This window comes from Mercenaria mercenaria, chromosome 7 (assembly GCF_021730395.1).
Source record: "Mercenaria mercenaria strain notata chromosome 7, MADL_Memer_1, whole genome shotgun sequence".
In the NCBI taxonomy this organism is placed as follows: Eukaryota; Metazoa; Mollusca; class Bivalvia; order Venerida; family Veneridae; genus Mercenaria; species Mercenaria mercenaria.
In genome coordinates this window covers 85,276,287-85,299,104 of record NC_069367.1, presented here as the reverse complement: position 1 = coordinate 85,299,104, position 22,818 = coordinate 85,276,287, and the positions used below count along the sequence as shown (strand labels likewise).

The 22,818-nt window shown below is 34.0% G+C and overlaps 1 long non-coding RNA gene across 1 annotated transcript; it reads left to right on the top strand.

Moving 5' to 3' along the window:
• The first annotated feature begins 4,168 nt into the window (after window positions 1–4,168).
• LOC123543356 (uncharacterized) lies at window positions 4,169–21,852 on the top strand. The gene is made up of 3 exons (XR_006684953.2): window positions 4,169–8,059; window positions 20,528–20,626; window positions 21,573–21,852. It is a non-coding gene; the product is annotated as an uncharacterized LOC123543356 (long non-coding RNA).
• The last annotated feature ends 966 nt before the right edge of the window (window positions 21,853–22,818 follow it).

The following is a 22,818-nucleotide window of genomic DNA, read 5'->3' as shown; positions in this document are numbered from 1 at the left end:
AGACATTCTTGGGATTTCCATTACAAATTGTCTCATAGACATCCGTGCATTTCAAAATTGTCCTTTTGGTTAGAAAATGTAGATACGTTGAATGTCAAAAACTTGTCTGTATATGAGCCAGTACAGACAGTTGTATTTTCTGACGCCAGTCACATATCGTGCGGTTCTTACACAGTTGATTGTGCAAACAGTTTTTCGTAGTATGTGGTCTTTCGAAGAACAGAAAAAAAGTTCTACTTTCAGGGAATTAAGGACTGTGTTCCCCGCTCTAAGAGCTTATGGCAGTAAACCGTTCCGTGAAATGGGTTTCTGATTCACAATCATGCGTTAAAATAGTACAGGAAGGCAGTACCAAGTAAGAGTTACAACACGAGTCTCTCGAAATTTTTAATTTATGCTTAAAGTAGAACATAGAATTAAACATTCAGTGGGTTCCCCGTACACAGAACCAAATAGCAGATCATATTAGTAAAATTCAAATCACAGATGAGTGGGAAGTTTCCACACCGTTTTTAAATTTATGGATCAGATGTGGGGACCTCATGACATAGATAGATTCGCCAGTTTCAAAAACAGAAAGTTAAAAAGGTTCAACTCATTATTTTTTGATTGCAAGTCAGAAGCAGTGGACGCTTTCACGCAGTCTTGGTCCAGTTGTAACTACTGGCTGGTTCCTCCTATTTACCTTGTATCATAGCTCGGTGTTTTTTCTTAACAAATTTGGTGCAGGTAATTCGTATACACCGAGTACAGGGTGCGGTAACTAAAAGTGTGCAGGTATTTAATACCCGCACGCTAGTTACCGCACTGTCGGATAGGAAAGTATTCCAGCGTGTCTGGAACAGTAGACAGCGAAGTGTATTTTATTGATTTTCTGCTCTAGCATTGGTTTATTTTACCTGGGCTTTACACATTTGTAAAGCAAGGATTTTAAGTACTCACTGAACTGCTGTATATGACAATGTGAAACGCCTACAACTAACATATATGGATGGCTATGATACAAAACAGAAATAACATTAAAACTCTCGGGTAAACGATTTATACTCGGGGGCTACGCCCCCTCGTACAAATCGTTTACCCTCGAGTTTCAATGCTCTTTCTATTACTTGTAAACAGAACCATTTTACACCTGCTAGCGTGTAAGGGGAAGGGCACACTTGTTGTTCCTAGATAGTGTAGTTCCCTCTTTTTAGCCTATCATATTAAAAAAGAACTACATTAAGTAAGATTTTATTAAGGACGTTCTGGAGTTCAATCCCGGTCAAAACATTTTTGTTAATAACAGCTGTAGTCCTTGCATCTTAGATTCGCGGAGACTTACTGGTAAAGTGTAAGCTATCACAATAGAATAAATGACTGTCCGAATTACGAGGCAGGTGAAGTCTCGATCAGATCGAGAGGGTGTTAATACCGTTTATATATTGTATTTTTTTTTCTCTGTTAATGCGTTGCTTTACGTGCATTTGTCCGTCTGGCATACGATGCAGACGAAGTCCTGAACCGATTGGGAGAATATGACGTTTTTAGTGTAGACCTATATTATGTATGCTTTTTTTATGCTAAATATTATGTGCCTCAGATTGCACGAGTCCATCTGGTACGAAAAAAAAATGTTTCACATTTTTCATCAGATGTTAATTTGATGGACATGAGATTTATTGCAATGTCTTTGTTAAGCTTTTCCGGTTTTCTTAGGTTTGACGAAGTTATCAAATTAAAACGTTCAGATTTACAATTTGATGCACGACAGCTCATAGTCTTTATTTCGTCTTCCAAAACATCAGTTTAAAAAGGGAAACGCATTTGTTATTGCAAGAACAAATCGTGATACATGTCCGGTGAAAGCACAGGAAAAATATTTACAAATGGGTCAAGTACATTTGTAGATCTCCATTCTGATGAGTTGTTATTTAGAAAAGTCAGTCTTTGCAAGAAGAAAGGTTGTTATGTTTTGAGACTAGGATCGGCAATTTCATATTCGAGAGCTAGAGAAATTTTTGCATCAGAATCTAGCTTTGATCGGGCTGAACAGTAAAAAAATGGCGTGCATTCTTTTAGATCAGGGGGAGCTATTTCAGTCATCAATCATATGTGATAGATAAAAATCACGGAAGGTGGAAATACGACAAAGCTAAAGATTTGTATATCAGGGAAAGTGATGAAATAAAAAGAACAGTTTCTTTAAATTTAGGCATTTAATACAAGGGTTTAATATATGCCGTTGATTGTATAAAGATACCATTTCCGCTCTTTTTCTTTCAGTAAATCTGTTGTTTACCACTCCTACAACGTTTTTTATCCCTTTTGGTCTCATTTTGTATTGGATATCAAATCCAAAAGTTAGTACGATCGTCAATTTGTGTGAATGAAATGTAATTCAGTGATGCATTTAGTAAATCTGTTGTTTACCACTCCTACAACGTGTTTTTTTTTTCATTTTTTGGTCTTTCAATTTTGGATTAGATATCAAATCCAAAAGTTAGTAAGATCAATTATTTATGTTTGCCTGAATGAAATGAAAGAAAACATAAAGATATTTATAATCGGGACAGTTTGCCTGTAGTAAAAGCGAGACAAACGCTTTTCGGTTTTGATCGTAAAAAGTAGTAAAAACATCAAATTCTCATGAGTTTCCGTAACATAAAGTTTGTCAGTAATTAAGTTTTAAAGCCATTTAAAGAAATATAGCATTTATTTCAAGATATCTAAAAAAGTGTTTTTGTTGTCGAACGATCTGGAAGCATGCCGCTTTAACAAGCGAATTGAAACAAATGTAAGATACTCAGGTGATATTAATCGTTTTGGCATCATGATACCCTGCATGACTCTGTATAATGGCAAACTCTCAGACAGCACAATAGAATCGTGCCAAGACACCATGTGTCTAGCGAACCAGTCAAGAAATGTTAGGTTGAGACGGTAATTGTCGCACAAAATAACATGTGGGCATATACATGTATTTGTTTGAATATACTGTTTTATAAGTAAAGCATGTGCAGATCCAGGAATTTTGGTTAGGGGGACACTTTAAACAGGGGGTCACACCGAGTTTCAAGACCGATTTTTTTTGTAAAATGTAAGAATCAAAGGGGGTACTGTCCCACAATGCCCCTCTGCCAGGCTCTGGGTCCGTGCATGTAAAGAATGGAGTTATCCCATACGGCTAACAGGATACTTGTCGCATCATGATATCATAGATCTGAAATCGTTTGATTTTTCAGAAGAATTTTCCGTTACTAGTACCATTTTATGTTTATAACAGTCGTATAAAGTGTCACACAGAAACGAATTGTTTTTATATTAAAGTGAAAATAAAATGTTCAAAAATGATAATCGCGCGTAATTATTTATTTTTCAAGTAAAATGACTGTCATGCCATGTGCCTCCATCCAGATTTCAGTCTTTGATACCGAGTATGTGGACAGGGTAGATGAAAAAAAGACTGAAGTTTTGACTTTCGTGATATCACATCTTCGGACGTTCAAAACTTCACTTCTTACGACAAAATGACCAATCTAGTATAAGCGATACCGCCTGTTGACACAATCATGCCGTAGAAGTTAAAGTTTGAATAAAATCTCAATGCTTCTCAAAATCAGTTAATAACTTCATACTTCCAGCTTCAATTCAATGTATCTAGTTAAAATTATTAGCCATACAAAACTTCATTATTCTAATACTTAATGATAGTGTTTCGCATCAAATTTAGTCTAATTATACATATGGATAATCGAATAACTTAATAAGCAGAAATCCTGAAACAAGGCTTTTTATTTCACCTAGTAATAATGAGAAGTCTTAGGCTTACTTAATACTACACGGAACACTTTAGTAGCAACGTCTGATATAAACAAAATACACGCATATCGGTGACGTGTTACCCCCAAATATATATGAGAGACGTTGAAGGGGAAGGCGAAGGTTGAAATCTCAAACTCTCTATTGTCTCATAAGCCAACTTGGTTTACTATTTTCTTTTATACTATGGTGTACAGTGTTATGATGTTAGTAATAATGTACTTACAACCACTGATTTTATAGATATCAAATACACGTTGAGAATACTCATTTGAAATATATAAAATGATTTGCATCCAGTACAGGAAATAAATCGAAAACAAATAGAACATTATCATTCATAAAAAGAACTGTAAAGACCAAATTCGGCGTTGGTATATAATTAAAAAAAAAACACATTGTTTAAATTTTTTATGGAAGTCCTGCTTTTCTACAGTGAACAATTAACATGAATCGACAAAGAAAAAAACATAATTTAATTTATGTTTCTGTAGAATATGAAGGAACATTGCCGTGGGTATATTTTCTTTTACGATGACTCTATCAGTTTACGCTGCTGACATTTTTATATGTATGTTGGAGTCAAAAGAATTGCCATAGAGTAGCAATCTTTGTTAATTATCGAAGCATTTAAATTACACGTGTGATATTGATATATCGACTGCGAAAAAACATAATGATGACTATGTAGGATATAAATGAAAAAAGAATATCATGCGGATATTAAAATTAAATATCTTACTCTTTCTATATTTATGGTAACTACGGCAACTTATGTCGCTGTAATACATGCATATCTAAATGAATCAGCAGACGGCTTTTATTCCAATGTTAAGTCTAAAGAAATTGCTATAGAGAAGCAATCTTTGTTAACTATCGAATATGGCATTTAAATTAAACTTGTGGTATTGATATATCGGCCGCGAACAAAAACCATAATGATGACTATGTAGAATACAAAAGGAAAAAGAATATCACGCGGATATGAAAATTAAATATCTTATTCTTTCTATATTTATGGTAACTATGGCAACTTTTGCCGCTGTAATACATGTAATAGTAAATGAACCAGCAGACGGCTTTTATTCCTATGTTAAGTCCAAAGGAGTTGCCATAGAGAAGCTATCGTCAGGTAAATATCGTATATCTTATTCAAACTGGTACTGTGATATAGACACATCGGTTGCAAAGAACTTTATAAAAAAGAATATTTCATGGAAAGACATGTTTGAAACGAGAATAGACGTGTTGAGCGAAAGAACAAAGTTCTCATCCGATGTGTTACGTAAGAAAATGGGTATTTTGCCAGAAGATGGAACACCAATTATTTTAGTAGCAAGACAAGGCAATGTGAGTATACCCAAAAACACCGTTATTATTCGTTTAAACAATCACGGTCCAACTGATGCAAGAACGTCAATGGTTATGTGTTGGGGCTCTATTATTAGGGCACTTACTAAACTTGCACGCGAACATCCAACAGACGAATTAATTATATTTGGTCGTCGGCCATGGAATACATCGCACCCGCTAGTCATACCGGAAAGCAGATGGCATCTCCAAAATTTGAAATATTACAGAGGTCCGCTATTTTTCCTAAGAGGTGAATATGTTCCCGGACACATGGCAAAATGCAACCCTGGAGATGGTATTGGATTGCGAGCATTAAAAACAATTGCCGATTTAAAAGGTGATGTTTCAACTTTGGGATTTAGAGCAGGTGTAGATGCATACAATACAAGAAAATATAATAGATTTATATTACTCGCACACAAATTGGTTTGGTCGTTTTTTGTTGTAAAAGAGTTAACAGATACTTTGTAGATACACTGAGATAAATGCTAGATTTTAATGAGATATTTTATTTGTTTTTATGCAAAAACTAGAGGCGGTTTTGAGAAAAGCGCATGTCTCCCACGGCTGCCTAGTCATCTGAATAGAAAGTCTGTCTTTATATACTGTTTGCAGACTATTGATATATGTTGGGGTTGGAGTAACCGGTCTACAACTCTCTATCGGTAATTATGTTTCGAGGGCCATACTTTAGTAGTGCCTTGACCGATTTTGGTTAGTGATCGAACTTGGCAAACATATTTTGTTCAAGTTTGGTGAAGATCGAATAAGAAATATTCGACTTAGAGTGCGGACAAGCTTTATGACAGACACACAGACAGGAGTAAATCAACATGTCGCCCACACCACTGTGTAGTGAGAGACATATTTATCTTTATGATAGTCAAAGAGTTATAGCAAAGTGTATGAGCTATAAAAATGTTTATTCAATCGAACGTTATTAAAAATAATTATTGCATTTCGTAAAAATCGGTCAAATTAAAATGGAGTTGAAATTGAGTTTATATCATCTATACCATAACATGCTCTGACAATAAAAAATCAACTACCATAACTTAAATGAAGTTCTACACATTTGATAAACCGGAAGTGATGGCGTAACGTCATTTATCCGGAAAACGTAGAATAAAGCCTGGATTTGGCGTTCGGAAATGAAAATCGTTTTATGAAATTAAGGCAACCAATGAATAGGTTTATTACATAGACACTATGTCTATACTTCTTAAGTCTAATATGATATTAAAACATATGACACGTTAAAGAATTCAAAATCATGTCTAAAAATTAGTATAAAATGTTCAATTTACTTAAACATGGTAAAATAGCTTAAAAACAAGCACACGTACACACAAAACTTTAATTTCACCATATTATAGGTCATGGGTTTATGTACAACTACGATACAATTCTACATTGTGAAAACTTCAATTTACAAAAACGCTATGAAAGTAATGATTTCCCTATAGACTCTCATTGTTATGAAATATTTCGTGAAGTCTATATATTTTAGATCACTCTAGAAAAAAAAAACAAAAAAAAAAAAAAACAAGAAAACCTCCCTATCTTTTTTATTTTCTGATTTTTCTAGGTGTTTTCTTAAGTTTTGAAAAATCGGAGTTTAAACAAATTCTACATTATAGAAACATTTTCGACCCAAACGTGCAGAACTACCATAATGATGATTAAATTGAATTTCCTGTTTATGCATGCATTGTTTATGTTTAGTAAAATGGATTGTCTCTGAACAATAAACGGATAACATTTACACAAATTTCCTGCATTTATATCAGATCGCTCTGTTTCTGCAATGGTAGAGGATGAATTTTGTGAATTTATCAGTTATTTAGTATGAGATGCGTGTTTTTTGGTTTTCTACGCATGTATAATTTTTCATACTTTCCGTTGGATGATATGATATCATACATTCACATTATTTAAAAGACTGCAACGATCAGTTTTGACGAGGTGCTTATATACGATATAGGATTGATTATTTTTCTAGTGATCATGCATGTGTGACCCTTATTCCCTTTTAATGAACAACATTTTATAAAATTATGATCATCTGTTGGGAAATGATCTGAGAAAATGAATGCTCACACTTAAATGTTTCGTCTAGAAGTAAGAAAGTTATCGCCGCTTTTCTAATGCAATATAGGTTTATCGATGTGTGAGGTCCCGGTTAAACCAGTCATATTGCTGTGGATTAAAGAAGTCTTTACGATTTCGGAGTGATATCTTTAAAGACTTTTACGGTTTTTATTTTATTGCGTAATAATAATCTATATAACAAAATTAATATTTTAAATTAATTATTTAACTGATTGTATTGATTTTCCAGTAAATATTTTGACCTTTATATGTTTTCGGTATAATAAATATAGCATTCCTGAGAGCGTGATATAAACATGGTCACCCCTCAAATATATATCTCACCCCCTCAGGAGGAATGCAATATTTATATAATATCTTTGTAACAGTATGACTCATTTATCATTAATCACTTTTTTCGTACACGTGACAGTGAGTAAATATATTTCATTTAGTTATAAATATCATTTTCATTTTAATGTTAAGATAAAATAATGGAATTAATCAATAACAAACCATGCGAATAGAGACTTTACATGACAAAACGCATTGTCATTATGAATGTTGGAACAATGGGGAAACGCATAAAACTTTTTTCCGTTCTGGGAACTTTAATTCTTCTGTGTTCACTGTTAAAATGGTGCATTATGCAAAACTGGATTTGACAAGCGCCTTTAAAGTCTTCCGTTCATCCGACAGTAACACTGAAATAAGAAATCTTAATGATATTGGACGCGTTCTTTTAGAGCAAAGAAACAATACATCAAAATTGCTGAATATAAAATAACAGACAATTGGACAATAAGAGTGTCAGGTAAGAATCATTCATTTGCATACTGACGAGAGTGTACTATAGATCATAAAATCGTTAAAACAAGCGCAAAGCAAGTGTTCAAATATTGCACCATCGCTAGTAATATGTTTCAGTTTAAAAGATATGTCTCAATATAAAACTTTAAATATTTAAATCTGTGCTGGTAATTCACGTTACTATGATGTATAAAATATCCTAAATAAGGTATTGGATCCCTAATTGTAATGTTTAAAAATAAAATTTGTTTTGTATATTCTTACAGTTGACCGTGTTTAGTACTGTGTTTCAATTTTAAACAACTTTTACGGTGCCGTTGTTTAATATAAATTTTGTATAATTTATGGTATATCCTCAAGCTCAAGTAGAGACAAATTTCAAAGTGATGGCTACTGTCCAAAACGTTTGCAGATAATTCATTAAACCATTAATTTTGATAAAAGAACCCTCAAACTATAGCTAAAGAATTTAGAAAACACAAAACTAAACTGTCGATATCATTTTTCTAGGGTGTCTCAAGTAAACAGATTTAGTGAGACAGAATTCCAACTTCAACATTGAAAAATTGAGGTCGAGTCCTGCGGGTCTGTTTTAAATTTTGCTCACTTTATTCACAAGTAATCTTGGGACAGAAGTAAAACTTGACTACATTTCTTCAACAATATGTAATCTGAAGAGTAAAGGAAGAAACGAGTACTTTTGTAACTCAGTATTTTTAAAGATGTCTGACTCTGCCCCCTCCTGTTTCATGCGTAAATTCACTTTGGACAGCAAAAAATTGCGTGTCAAATAAAAGACCCATTTTTGTACAATAAATCAATAATAAGTCCTGAAAAAAGAACTAGAGAATAAGGTGACAATAAGGAAAACAAATTGGTCCCAATGGGGCTTGAACCTACGCCCCTTCAAAAAGATCAGTCAAAATAAGTTGATGGTAGGAATTAAATACTGTTCGAAAAGAGGTAAACTGTTACTGGTCTAATACCTTAAAACATACTAATCGGCCACAAGTATAAATCCATTTAAAATATTTGATTTTGACAATAAGGCACGGTTTCATGTTTCAAATACTTCAGTACAGGTACAGTGTAACTTCCAAAAACCGAACGACCTCTGGACCAGCCTAAAAGTCGGTATTTGGAAGTTTTCGGAATTCAGAAGTTTTGTAGTTTGCAAGCGAAGTGGACGTGGTGCACTAGAGTTTTGTTTTCGTACACGTACAATAAAGGGGATTACTATCATTCATGATTGTACAAGTTTGTATAAAGTAATAATTAACTTACTAGACATAATTAAATAATTAATGTTTTGATATTATATCAAATAAAGGGTAATCAAATATTTATAACTGTAATAAATTTCCATTTTTGTATACGAAAATTACTCAGACATTTTCCTCTAAATATATTTTACCATCTTTAAAGTCCCTAGTTCGTCAGACATTTTCCTCTAAATATATTTTACCATCTTTAAAGTCCCTAGTTCGTCAATATTGAGTTTATGTTGATAATGCTTAGTTTAATCGATGCAATTAAATTAATTAAAACATCGAATTTTTGTTTATTTAAGCAAAACTTATCTACAAGTAAGATATTTTATTCATCACGTTTTCAAAAATTGAATAATAGTAATTGCTGATTTACTTTTGCATTAAGTGATCATTGTGATTATAATGCGTGTCAAAATAAACACGTGTTGCTAACAGATAAACCAAAGAACATGTTGCCTGCCTGCCATACACTGCTGGATGCGCATACCATTAAACATTAAACCCTGTAAAATATCCATAAAAATACGAAAAACCGTTAATGAACCCCATTAATTCTTACATCACTTTATTTAACAGGGTTACATGTTAAAATACCATTAAAACGTCCATGAATCATGCAAAAAAAAAAATTCAGTTTGGTAGCTAAAAAGTTTATGGCTTTGAAAAAAAAAATAGTGAAATTCTGTATATTTTAAATTTAACAGGATTATTCATGGCACTTAAATTTGATTTCCTTTTTGGTTTTTGGCTTGCTGTCCTATTGAATGTTTATAATTCTAGTCTCATATTGTTCTAAAATGGACTTTAATGACAATTAATACATACTACGCACACATCGTCTATACTTTACCATGATGTTAAATTATATTTAGTTGCATCAAAGTTATTTCTCCTTGATGCAGTTACGCCATTTTTTTTCAAATGTCTGCCAAATTGTGTTCATACAAAAATCGGATTTATTTCAATGAAAGTCGGATGAAAACGTAATAATTTATTTGATAAGAAAATGGGTGGGGTAAGGAATTTACATTATAGAATGTGCTCAGACTAGTTTAGATTTTCAAATGTTCCAATCCTTGAGTAGACACTAAGGTTTAGTACACATAATTGTGAAGATTTACAGTCTGATTTGAATTCAGTTGGGGCATGGGCAGATCAAACGCTTCTTCATTTCAATGAATCAAAGAGTGTGGTACGCTTGATTGGAGATGGGAGAAGCTACTTGTGATGCAATCCCTCAAACATTTGCTCTTAGCTGTTTAAGTGCATGCACCTGAGCACAAAGTACTGTAGTAGAGCTAAACTGTGATTGTCCATTGTGCGCTGACATTGTCATCAACAGTTGCTTTTTGAATACATCTTATGCCTAATGTGTGTACCAATAAAAACTTCGTCAGAATGTTTGTCAGTATTATAATGTTGAATAGTTAAACTACCCACATGGTCACTTTATCTATTAAACCGGTACCTGTAAACCCTTCTCATTACAACTCAATACAATACATTATCCATTTATTTTCTCATTTCATATGAACATATGACAGAATAAGGACACAATATAACAAATGTTTGTACGAGATGATTACATGTGTTTACATTATAAAAAATAAGGGAAAAATAAGAAACAAATGTGCCTCTAGCATTTTACAAAACAGTACATATGTATAGATACTATTACATCTGTAGTAATACGTAACAATTATTAATATGAAGTTGATTATCTTAAGATGTCTTATTCTGATGGCAAATTTCCATGGCCCTTAATTTGACATACAAATAAAATACTATGAACCCATTAAAATTGAATTTGACATATTTAATGAGACCATTAATCAATGTTGTAATAATTTACGGCCATTAACAGAGTATTAAGAAAGTTCATGGCCCATTAGTTCTTACTAATTAATGTGGAACTTAGGGGTACTTTTAATAGCACATTAATTTCATGCCATTAAGATTTTTCATGGAGTTTTAAGGAGCCTGTTAACGTATTTTAATGGTTTATTTTAAGCAGCTTTTTATGGCCATCAAAGTCATTTTAATGTATGGCATTAAATTATGGTTATGAAAATCCCGCTGAAAAGTAAGAAGTAATGGGTGAATTTTAATAGTGACCTGATAAAACTCTGTTAAAAACGTTTGAAAAAAATCAGGCCAATTTCATGACCTCTTTAATTGCATGTGCATCCAATAGTGATAGGCGTGTTTGTATTAACATCATGTTAAGGACAGGTGCCATTCTTAATATGGCAAATATATTTTGCTGTTCGGTTTTTGGAAGTCAAATTAAGTGTTAAAATATAAACTGTCCTTCAAAATTCGTCCGGTTTTCAGAATTCGGAAGTTCCGGTTTTCAGAAGTTAAAATATATAGAATAAGAACAAAACAAAAGATGGGACTTTGAGTTTAAACCTGTTATTTGATACTTTAACGCTAATAGTTTGATATCTTTAAGCGTTAAATATCAAATGTTATGGATGATTTACTTTTGTTTCCATATAAAGAAAATGTGCAAATATTTTGTATGCTATTATCAGAACAAGCCTCAAAATAAATGCTTTCATTTTTTGACTATTCTCTTGTAAATTTCGTTTATCTCACTAGTCGATTACTGGTCAGATGGGTGTCCATAGAAGTTATATTCTTTTAAACAAACTTGAGCAGCAACTATCGCGAAACCTTAAAATCTTCGACGATTACATTTATGAGGATTTTATCAACAGGAACATTGGATTGATTTTTCGAATTGCCTGTGCAGAACTGTTTACAATTATACATATTAAAACACGAACCGTTCTTGTCTTAAAGTTAGAAGTCCTAAAGCAAATGTGTATGTAATGTACTAATGTTCTAGTAAACGTTTACACAACTTTCGAAGTTAAGTCGAGTTTGTTACATACTTTGGTGCTAACATGAACATGTTAGAACATCTTGATATAAAGTTGTGTGATTTTGATGATACGTCAGGTTTTTTTTTCTATTTGTTAGAGACGGAAGATAGGACGGTGCAAAGTAATAAAAAGTATCCTTTATTAAGACTAAAATGGAACAGAATACACAGTAAAGAAGTCTAAAGTAAAAAAATAGTTTATTGCTTTGCCTGAAGAAAACATGGCGAACAGATTTTAAACAAGAAATATCCTTAAAAAATACAAACAGTTTAGAGGCAATAATGTTTGGCGAATAAAAAATAAAAATCATTCGCAAATAAGTTGAGCAGCAAGTTTAAATGATCAACTCACTAACACAATATCTCGACCTGCATACTATTAGTTGGATTAAAAAAAGCTATTGTAGTTGAATACCTGAAATAAAACCTAGAAGCTTTTGAATCACCGGTGACCCCCACAATTCTAATTACTCGATTAAATTCTTACTTTTGATAAAACTAAAAGCAAACATCAAGATGAAGACAACATTTGCAGGTTGGGAGAACTTGAATAACTGTTGGATTTTTTTGTTTGGGGAAAGTAATATGTAAATACTTACATATATGATGGAATACTGATGTTTCACTTTAATTTGCACATTGTTGTTGTTTGTATAGTCATTATTTTCACGAAAATTAAGATTTACCAGCTTACCAACTTGCCTCCATTTGTGTTGTTATTGTTTCCGTCTGCAATTACCAGATCGAGGCTGCAGTGGGGAACAGCCCCTAGTGTCAAATTATGTAGGAAATAACTCAGTTTCGTGAAGTAATAACAAAGAACACGAATATGCCGTGTGTGCGAATAGTGCGAAACCGGGTACACTGACTTTACAGTTACAACCAGCTACCACTCAATCACCTGTAAGCGAGGTACGCAACGGCGGAAGAAGTTTACTTTCTATTCTTCTTGTGATGATAAATTACTAAAGACTAATCATCTTAGGTATGGGTAACAAAACTACTAAATATCCACAATTTAATATGCGCCTTCTGATATTCAATGTTATTTGAGACCCAGTAATAAATTGTTCATTTTTTCAGCGCCCACCAGTTCCGTGTCCCAATGACTATAGAATACAGGTCAATATCCATGTTATATAGCTACGCCGAAAAGCCCCTTGTATTGTGATCGTGTAAGACAGTCTAACGACATTTTCCTTATCGCATGTATGCTGACATATCCCCGACTGATATAAATGCTGTTTAAATATGAGCGACGAAAATAACTAAATACTTGTACCGACGCAAATGTTCATGGATTTTCCTCAAGTAGACTGTCAAAACCTGTCTTTCGGTTTCGTTGATACTTTGGATTTACAATTTTCTCCGTGATATCTTCAAATTTTGTTTTGATTACCGTGCGATTTCTAGTGTTGCTTCGATGATGTCGGTTTTGCACTGGAATTTCGCATTGTGAATGGCCTAGCCAGTCGGTTACTGAACACTATATTACAACAGAACACTTCAGATCCTTTAGATATTTAAGTATATAGTGTCATTTCTGTTAACCAGCAATACCATGCTTAATTTGTTGTGTGATAAGATATATTTTTTTTTCGTCTCAGTTACATGTTACTTTTTTATCTAGTTTCCTTATTAGGAAACGTTTCTAAAAATAAAGAAATTGTACGGCTCGATTGATTGCAGCTTGATATAAAAGCCGGTCCGCACGGGATTTACGCTATTCGAGGTCTGACGGGCATACTGACAACAAAATTATACATACATGTACTAGATTATATTGACATTTCGACAACGTGTCACGTTTCAATGGAAGAAGACAGCCATATTGGAGGAGGAGATAGAAACCTTTCTGCGCCCTCTAACAACGATGGAAACAATTCAAGTAAGTCCCCACGGGATTCAGCAATAGAAGCATTTTCGCTTTTTAAAACGTATTTAGACGCTCAGTTAAAAGACTTTAAACAAACTTTAGTTTCTCGTAATACTGAAAAGGAAAACCCAGCATTATTAATTTTAAAAAGAGTCAAACAGAATTCAGTACAAATTTCAAATTGAAATTCTAAAGGGAATAGAAGTGGTTAAAATTATAAACATTTGTTGCCACAACAAGTTTGCGAAGTCTTGGATGATACTGTGTCTAAACTTAAGCACCGGAACAAGTTAGTTACTTTAGCTGAAACTTCCCCTGGGGCTGGACTACGGTGTTCGAATATGAAATACCGCTGTTGGGTTCAGATAGTGATGACGGAAAGCGCATTAAAAAGGCAGAGGCCAGGACTCTCCAACAAATTAAGACAAAATAAAACCCCACTTCTGTTCCTTGCAGTTCTTCTCCTTACTACATTAACAATCGTTTGTATGATTTCATGGGGAGACCTAACAACAAGCAAGGGGCAGACCTTTTCTTGGCCTGTTCCTGCAGTCCTTTCGTTCTTCATGTGGTACTGGAACATCCAGAGATGCGGCCATCTGCTTCTCCTGTGGTCTTAGAGGCAACTTCCGTCACGAATGTACAGCCAGAGATCAATCCAGGACCCGAGGCATTCCCGCTACCATCAGCAGATACTCACCCGTAGAAGCTGCCAGCACACTAAGAAAAGACTATAAATGATATGTATTTTCAGTACTTTCAGTATTCTTATGAAAATCAAGATCTGGGTATGATTTAAGAGATAACGAAATCTTCTACAAATGTAAAGGGTCGCCTCAGGGAACATGTTTCGTACTGGAAACATATAGGCACTATTCCAGAAATTATTGATATTATTGATAATGGGTACAGAATGCCCTTTTTAGAACTTCCAGATTCGAGTTTTTCAAAAAATAACAGGTCCGCTTTATTTCGCCTTTGTAGAAGAAACCGATCATGAACTTTTACAGAGTGGCTGCATTATAGTAACACAGTCTGTTCCACATATTGTTAGGCCACTTACAGTTTCTGTTAACAAACAAGGCAAAAACGACTTATTTTAGATCTCAGAATAGTAAACAAATGGATTTGGAAAGATAGTTTCTCTTTCGAAGATTGGAAAGTAGGTTTAGAGTATTTTGATAAGGATTGTTTTTGCTTCAAGTTTTATCTTAGCAAAGGTTACTATCATTTGGATATTTTCCCCAGTCATTAAACTTATTTGGGTTTTTTAATAAAAGGAAAGTACTACGTGTTCACATATTTAGTTTTTGGCCTGAGTTCTGCCCCTTTTGTTTTTACTAAACTTATGAGGGGAATGGTACAATTATGGAGAAATAACGGAATTAAAATCGTGATGTTTTTAGATGATGGCTGGGGTACAAATAAGAATTACTTTACCACATAACACATAACTTAATAAATGATAAACTAACTGCCCTAATTCAAAAGATTTTTGCCAGAGAGAATGCTACATTTATCGCTTGCAATTTTGATAAAGTTTTTTTTTACTAGCAATATTATTAAACATTATACAATATGGACCTGTAACGAAGCTTGTAAAGCCCTTTCCTTTTTATTGAACAACATTTACATCAGGTTTGGGAATGCAGATTTCAGACAAGTTGTTGTTATCCCCATGGGAACAAATTGTGCACCCGTTGTTGCAGATTTGTATTTATATTGTTATGAAAGAGACTTTATGTTAAGCCTTTCTCTAGATACGCAGACAGATATTATAACTCCATTTAATAATACATCACGCTATCTGGATGATATTCCTAATATGGACAATCCGTTTTTTGGTCAATTGGTGGGTACTATTTATCCTAGGGAGCTTCAGTTAATTAAAACTAACAATTCGGATACTGATGCATCATCTTTAGATTTACATCTCTCTATTTATGACAATATTATACATACCAAAGTTTATGACAAGAGGGATGATTTCAATTTTAGTACTGTAAATTTTCCCCATTTGGATGGGGATGTACCTCAGGCTACATCTTATGGGGTATATATTTCTCATTCTAATTCGGTTTGCCAGAGCGTGTAGTCATGTCAAGCATTTCAATGAACGTAATCAATATACTACAAGTAAACTTCTTCAGCAAGGCTATCATTCTTACAAATTGCGTAAATATTTTGCTAAATTTTATTATCGTAATTCTGATTTAGTTTTAAAATTCAATAGTAATTTAAAGACACTTCTGCGAGAAGGTATTTCTAAACTCGTTTCTTATGGGGATGTGGTTTACAAACTTCGTAAGATCTTGGGTCTTGGTAATTTTCCAAATGTATTTGGAAAGATTATCAAACGTTTTATTAAAAGAGGTTACGACCCAACTGTTTTGAGGCATACCGCATGTTTAGTGTTCAACCCGTTTACAGTTGGACACTACGCTTCTCTCTTTGATTGCGTCTGACGGAAGAGGGGTGGGGGGGGGGGGACTCTATGATAAGCAGTTTTTAAATCCTACCAGGACTGAACTGTTTTGATATTTGTCTTCTGGCCTGTTTCGTCTGGTCCTTAAGGGTGCTTCTCTTGTTGCTCTGTCTTCTGAAAAGGCATTGAGTAGATACGTTTCTGGTTCTTAAGGTTTGCTTTTTATATATTTATATATTTATACACGAGCACTTTTGTGTTTTACATGCCATGCCTTTTTGTTTCCATTAAGTGTGTTAGAGATTCACCTGGAGCGGATTACTTTTATTTACAATGTCCCGTGTCTTTGGAACACGGTGGGGGTAAGAGTGAGGTTGGGTGCGCACCATAAACCGGTTTAAGCTCCCCTGTGGTGTTTTTGCCACTGACCCTTCCAAGGCTGTGCCCCACTGTGTTCCTTTGCTTGTTGAGGAGGCTGGGTTTTTGGCGCGTGGCATTCCAAGTTTGATATTTTTCTTTGTTTTTTATAATACATGTTTTAAAAATCCCTTTGGTTACCCGTACAGTGTTTAGAGTGGATAGGCGTTTACTGGAATAGTATAGAATTTTACATCAGTATACCTGATAGACGCATAAACGAATGTATATCTTTTCTGAAAGCCATTTGGAATGATTTGCTTTTCGTTTCCGCTAGAAAACTTGCTCAGTGCACGGGAAAGATTATTTCGATGTCCGATGTTATCGGAAATCTGACCTGTTTTATTTTCAAGAGAACTAAAAAACTAAAGATAATAATTTCAACTTTATTGCACATACAACTGGGAACTTAAATTTAAAAACTGCACAGTCTGCACTTAAATGAAACTAAATTTTATAGACCAACACTCCCCCCTGTTTTAATGTTAAGAGAAACTAAAAAATATAGATGATAATTTCAATTTTTATTACACATACGACTGGGAATTTAAATTAAAGATGAGCACATTCTTCACTAAAAAACTAAACAATATAAATAGAATCTTTACTTCATTAACATATTCCATTATCCTTTGTTTGTGTCTTCTCCTTAGTCATTAATGTCTGTTGTGCTGATTGCATTTTGAATATGTGGCATTAGAGAGCCGAGTGTTTCAGCTGAGTAAAACATGTTTAAGGCACCACTACATTTTCACAAGGAATGTATAATGTCATATATCCTTTGGTCTTTTCCAGCACAGGCTGAACCGAAAGGTAGTGTCTGTAGTGCTGGCTAAGGATGCATGGCACCTTATTTTGTTTTATTTTTGTTTCCTATTCAATTAATACTTTGAAAATATATGAAAATCACTGCCTTAGGACTGCTACTTTAAATATTAATTGATAGAACTGTTAATTCTGAATTAATAACATATTGTAACATTATCGGATTGTGGTGGTATGTGATGCTTTAGAATGGTTGTGCTAAATTATTGTATTAAACTATTTCAGTATCTAGTCGGAATTAACCAAAACGTTCTTATACAGTTGGACACGGCTAGTTGTGTTTGTATTTTCATGCGGAATATTTGAATAGCACTTTTCTGCGTGCTAGTTCATTCATTTCATTATTACAACTTGATGTTGCACGACTCATAGGTACAGTGGTGAAGAGCACATACTTTATGTGTCAAGCCGCCCTATACATAAACATAACATGGAAATAGAATATAGAAAGTCCTGGGGTTTTAGATACAAGATTTTAGTTTCTCAACATGACCATTTCGGCCTGGGTGGTTCCAATACTCCCGCTTTCATATCCTTGGGTATTGTTTAATCACCCATTGGATATGGTGCCTGCTTTTTAATTTTGTCTGTTGACAGTTTCTGTGATACGCAGGTTCCAAAACCTCAGATCTCCTTCCTAAATTCCAGTTTGTTTAGTTCTGCCCATTGTTTTCTCGTTTGGGGCAAACCCTTTACTTTATCTAGGGACCAAACGCCGCTCTTCATGGAATTATACGCTTCATCACGTGTATCATTGAAGGTTCCATGTTCATCGCCGTTTGAATACATCTGCTGATGTCTCTAAATTGCTTTTTGTACTTTTAGCATGTGTAAATGTTGAGTTCTGCTCAACCCGGGGCTAGAAGGCGTGGACGGTAGCATGCATTTCCACTACCGTCCATGAACAGGCTCAATCAAACCGAGCCTGCAACATTTTTTTTGTTTTTGTCGTGTTGAGCGACATGTGAAGTTTCTACTTTTCTCTATTTCAGTAAATCATCAATGTATCGATGACATTAAATTCTGTATCAATAACGTAGTGAAACGAAACAAAAGGTTTCTTAAAGATTACTCTCCTACAAAGATTATAGTCTATTCAGACGCGTCCCACGTTGCAGCAGGCTCATATATAGTAAGCTGTAAGGATAGCGTTTTTCGTTGTAAGTGGTCAGATTTCAAAAAAACTACAAGCTCAACGTTCAGAGAACTACGCGCAGTCAAATTAGCTTTAAGGGCCTACGGACAAACTTTGAAATATCAGTCCGTAAAGTGTTTCTCAGATCCCCAGTCATTTGTACACATAGTTCAGTATGATAGCACTAAGTTTGAGCTTCAGAAGGAGTCCCGAGACATTTTTGAGTTACGTTCTCAGTTTAATATCGATTTGCGCATTTAATGGGTACCCAGGGGACTCAACCAAAGTGCTGACGATATTAGCAAGTCGAGTGGGAAGTTTCAGTAGAATTTTTCCAATTTCTTGATAAAATGTGGGGTCCGCACGACGTAGATAGATTTGCCGCTTTTAGAAATAGGAAAATTGAGAGATACGATTCCAAGTTTATTGATTTTCAAACCGAGGCATTTGATGCTTTTGCACAGTCGTGGGGAAACTGCAGTAATTGGCTAGTGCCACCTATCAAGTTGGTGCCTAAAGCTTTGTCACATTTACTTTATTTCAAAGCCGCTAGTAGTTCCCAAATGGCCTAGTTGGGCATTTTGACTGCTTCTTTTCCATAAAAATCAAGTGAAAAGAGACTTTATCAAGGAAATTCTAGAATTTTCTGAAAGCCATCGCATTTTCGTAAATTCAGGAGTTAAAAATGTGTTTTTGATTCAATGAGGTTCAAAAGCAAAGTATTAAAATTGAACATAACTGTTTATAGTACTAAAACGTATTTGTTCTTCCGGTGAACTTCTTTCAGTAGATTTATATATATGTCAGTGTACATTGTATGTAGCGAAGGGGACGTATTTAGTCCTGAGAGGTTATGGTTCATTACACAATGTTTCGTTCCTTCGAGGAATATGTTGCTTGATAACCTTTTATGATTGTTCACATTGTATGTAGCGGAGTGAACGCACTAAGTTCTATATATACAATGTCTGTTCCTCTGTGGAACTTGCTTTTTATGTGTTTTGTTACAACAACGGCATTGGACTACAATTTAGAAGTGTTTTAGTACAGTATGGTGGCTTAAATTTAGACGACAGATCGTAAATGTTATAATTATTTTCTTTCGTTTATATGCATTTAACAGATGTGTTTAAAGTTGGTATATGGAGACAGGTCAACTCGTTTCCAGTTCATTCAGATCTGCGTGAAGCACACGATAGAATCAAAGAATTGTCTTTGAAATCCAAAGCCAAGAATACGGTTAAGTCTTACAACACGTATTTTAAGCACTTTTGTACATGGTGTAAAAAGTTTGATTTCCGGCTATTCCGGCGTCAGACTACCAAGTAGCACTGTATCTGTCATTTTACAAAAGGATTTGCACTCAACAATAAACAATAAACTATATCGTTTACGGGATTTCTTTTTCACATAAGTGACAAATTTACCAGATCCATGCTGTTCAAATTTAATCAAAAATGTGAAAGAAGGTCTTATCAGATCAGTGAGCAACCAACATAACGCGAAAGACCTATATTTCTATTTCTATAAAAGAGCTAGATTTAATAGTAAAACATTTCGGGACTACTGATTCTCTTCTCAACATGAGATTCGTAGCAATGTCATTATTGAGTTTTTCAGGGTTTTTTTTCAGATTTTAAGAAGTTGTCTCATTGAGAAGTGGCATCTGTATTAAAAAGGATCATGTCAAGTTATCTGTTGTTAAATCGAAGACACACCAGATAGTGAAAAGGTCAGTTGTTATTGTTAGTCGTACAGGGCAGAGTACATGTCCGGTCACAGCTTTAGAAAAATATTTGAAGATGGCGAAAATTCCAGATAATTCATCTGATTACATTTCTAGAAAAAAAAATCATTTTTGAAAAAGTCTGGTATTTTCAAACTGAGACAGGGATCTCATTTATCTTACACACGAGCTAGGGAAATATTTCTTCAAAATATTTCAATGTTTGGATTAGACAAGTCCAAATTCGGGCTGCATTCATTTCGGTCTGAGGGAGCTACGAGCGCTTGTTACAGTGGAGTTTCTGATAGACTGATAAAGAAACACGGCCGTTGGAAGACTAGACAGTCTGTCACTTTAAATCTGGGAATATAAAATTATTCAAAGTTTTACCTTTACGGTTAAATGTTTTGTTTTATTGTACGCTCGAAAGCAGGGTTGTATTACATGTATAAGTCGATTTCGTGCATTGGGCTGAGATTGCCCTTTTATGTTTGGAAATAATACGTTAAAGACTGAGGAGAACGTGTATAAGTCACGGCTCATTGTTCGAAATTAAATTCAATAATTGTATGTTACATCTTCCCGGACTTTTTCAGTCAATAAAATTATGCCTGCTTCACCAATCCTATTCCGTCGTTTGTTTTATGTATTTTCCCGTTTACTATAAATGGTAAAAGATTAGTAAGTTAAATAATCTATATTTGGCTGAATGTTACTTTTCTATCTAGTTTCCTTATTAGGAAACGTTCCTTAATATAGAAAATTTACGGCTCGATTGATTGCGGCTTGATATAGAAGCCGCTCCGCACGGGATTTAGGCTATTCTAGGTCTAACGGGCATAGTGACAACAAGATTACCCTCCCTCCCACCCAATTTTCTAACGTATGTTATAACAAATTAGTTTTCACTCTGTGTTAGTTTTCTAGTGTCTAACTTTGTTGTATATTTCAGATAGTAACGATTTTCTGTCGTTATCCACCGATTGACAATGTAAAAATTCAGAAAGTGATCTGTATTTGTGGATGTGAGACGTTGGTTCCAAAGACAGTTAAATATTGCAAAACTAGTGTTCTTCTATTGCAATCAGTGTTTTCAATTTATCGATGTTATAAGTGCTTAGACACTCTAATATGCCATGCTTTGGCAATCATTTTTTCTTTTTTGCTTGGAACCACGGTGTGTTTGAGTATGTATGAAAAATGAAATAAAACTATGCCTGTTTCACCACTCATATTCAGTCGTTTGTTTTATGTATTTTCCCGTTTGGCTGAATGAAATGAAAGAAAATATAATACATGTTTAGCGGGTAATGAATTTTAGTTCTTCTATTTATAGCAATTGTCAGCTTTTTTTTCTTCTTAGAAAATATGAAGCTTTATTTTTATCATATAATAATTAGGCCACATAATACCTTTGAAGGTGCCCGCTTAATAACACAACAGATAAGGATAACCTTCTGATAGAGAGGATGCTGCTACAAGATGGTCAAACTAGAAAAGCGTGCATTTAGATACCGCCGTGGTATCGTTAAGTCTTTAAATAGACATAACAATTGATTTGTGGATTATTATACAATTTTGGCTCATAACACGGAGATTGAATATACCAAACCAACAATCAAAATGAGGTTTTCGGAACTATCCCACCGACAGGGCATAAGAGTTAACAATCAAGATTACCCAGATTACTAATAAATTGACGAAATTATCACTGATACGATTTTCGCAAATTTGAAAATACATCACTAATAGTGCAAAAAAGTTCGTACATATAGTTAATACTCTATTTTAAGAGTTGATTATCAGTATATATATTTCATCATTTCATCATCATCAGTTAATATTCGGTTCGTACATATAATTAATACTCTATCTTAAGAGTTGATGTTCAGTATATATATATTTCATCATCAGTTAATATTCGGTACTGAACAGTTTATATCTAGTATGTGTAGTTCATTATCAGTTTATATTCTGTATTGAACAGTTTATTTCCAGTATGTATAGTTAATTATGAGTATTTCTGAAGCGACGTGACATGTTAATTTGCGAGTTAAACCTCAAGCAGCATGATGTGACATAATAAAGCTTAAAGTTATTTAATTTGATGGCAGAGATAATGTTAAAACAACATGTTTAAAACGAAATAAATCAGGGTTTGATTGGTACAGATATTTTTGTACGAATTTTAGATAAGA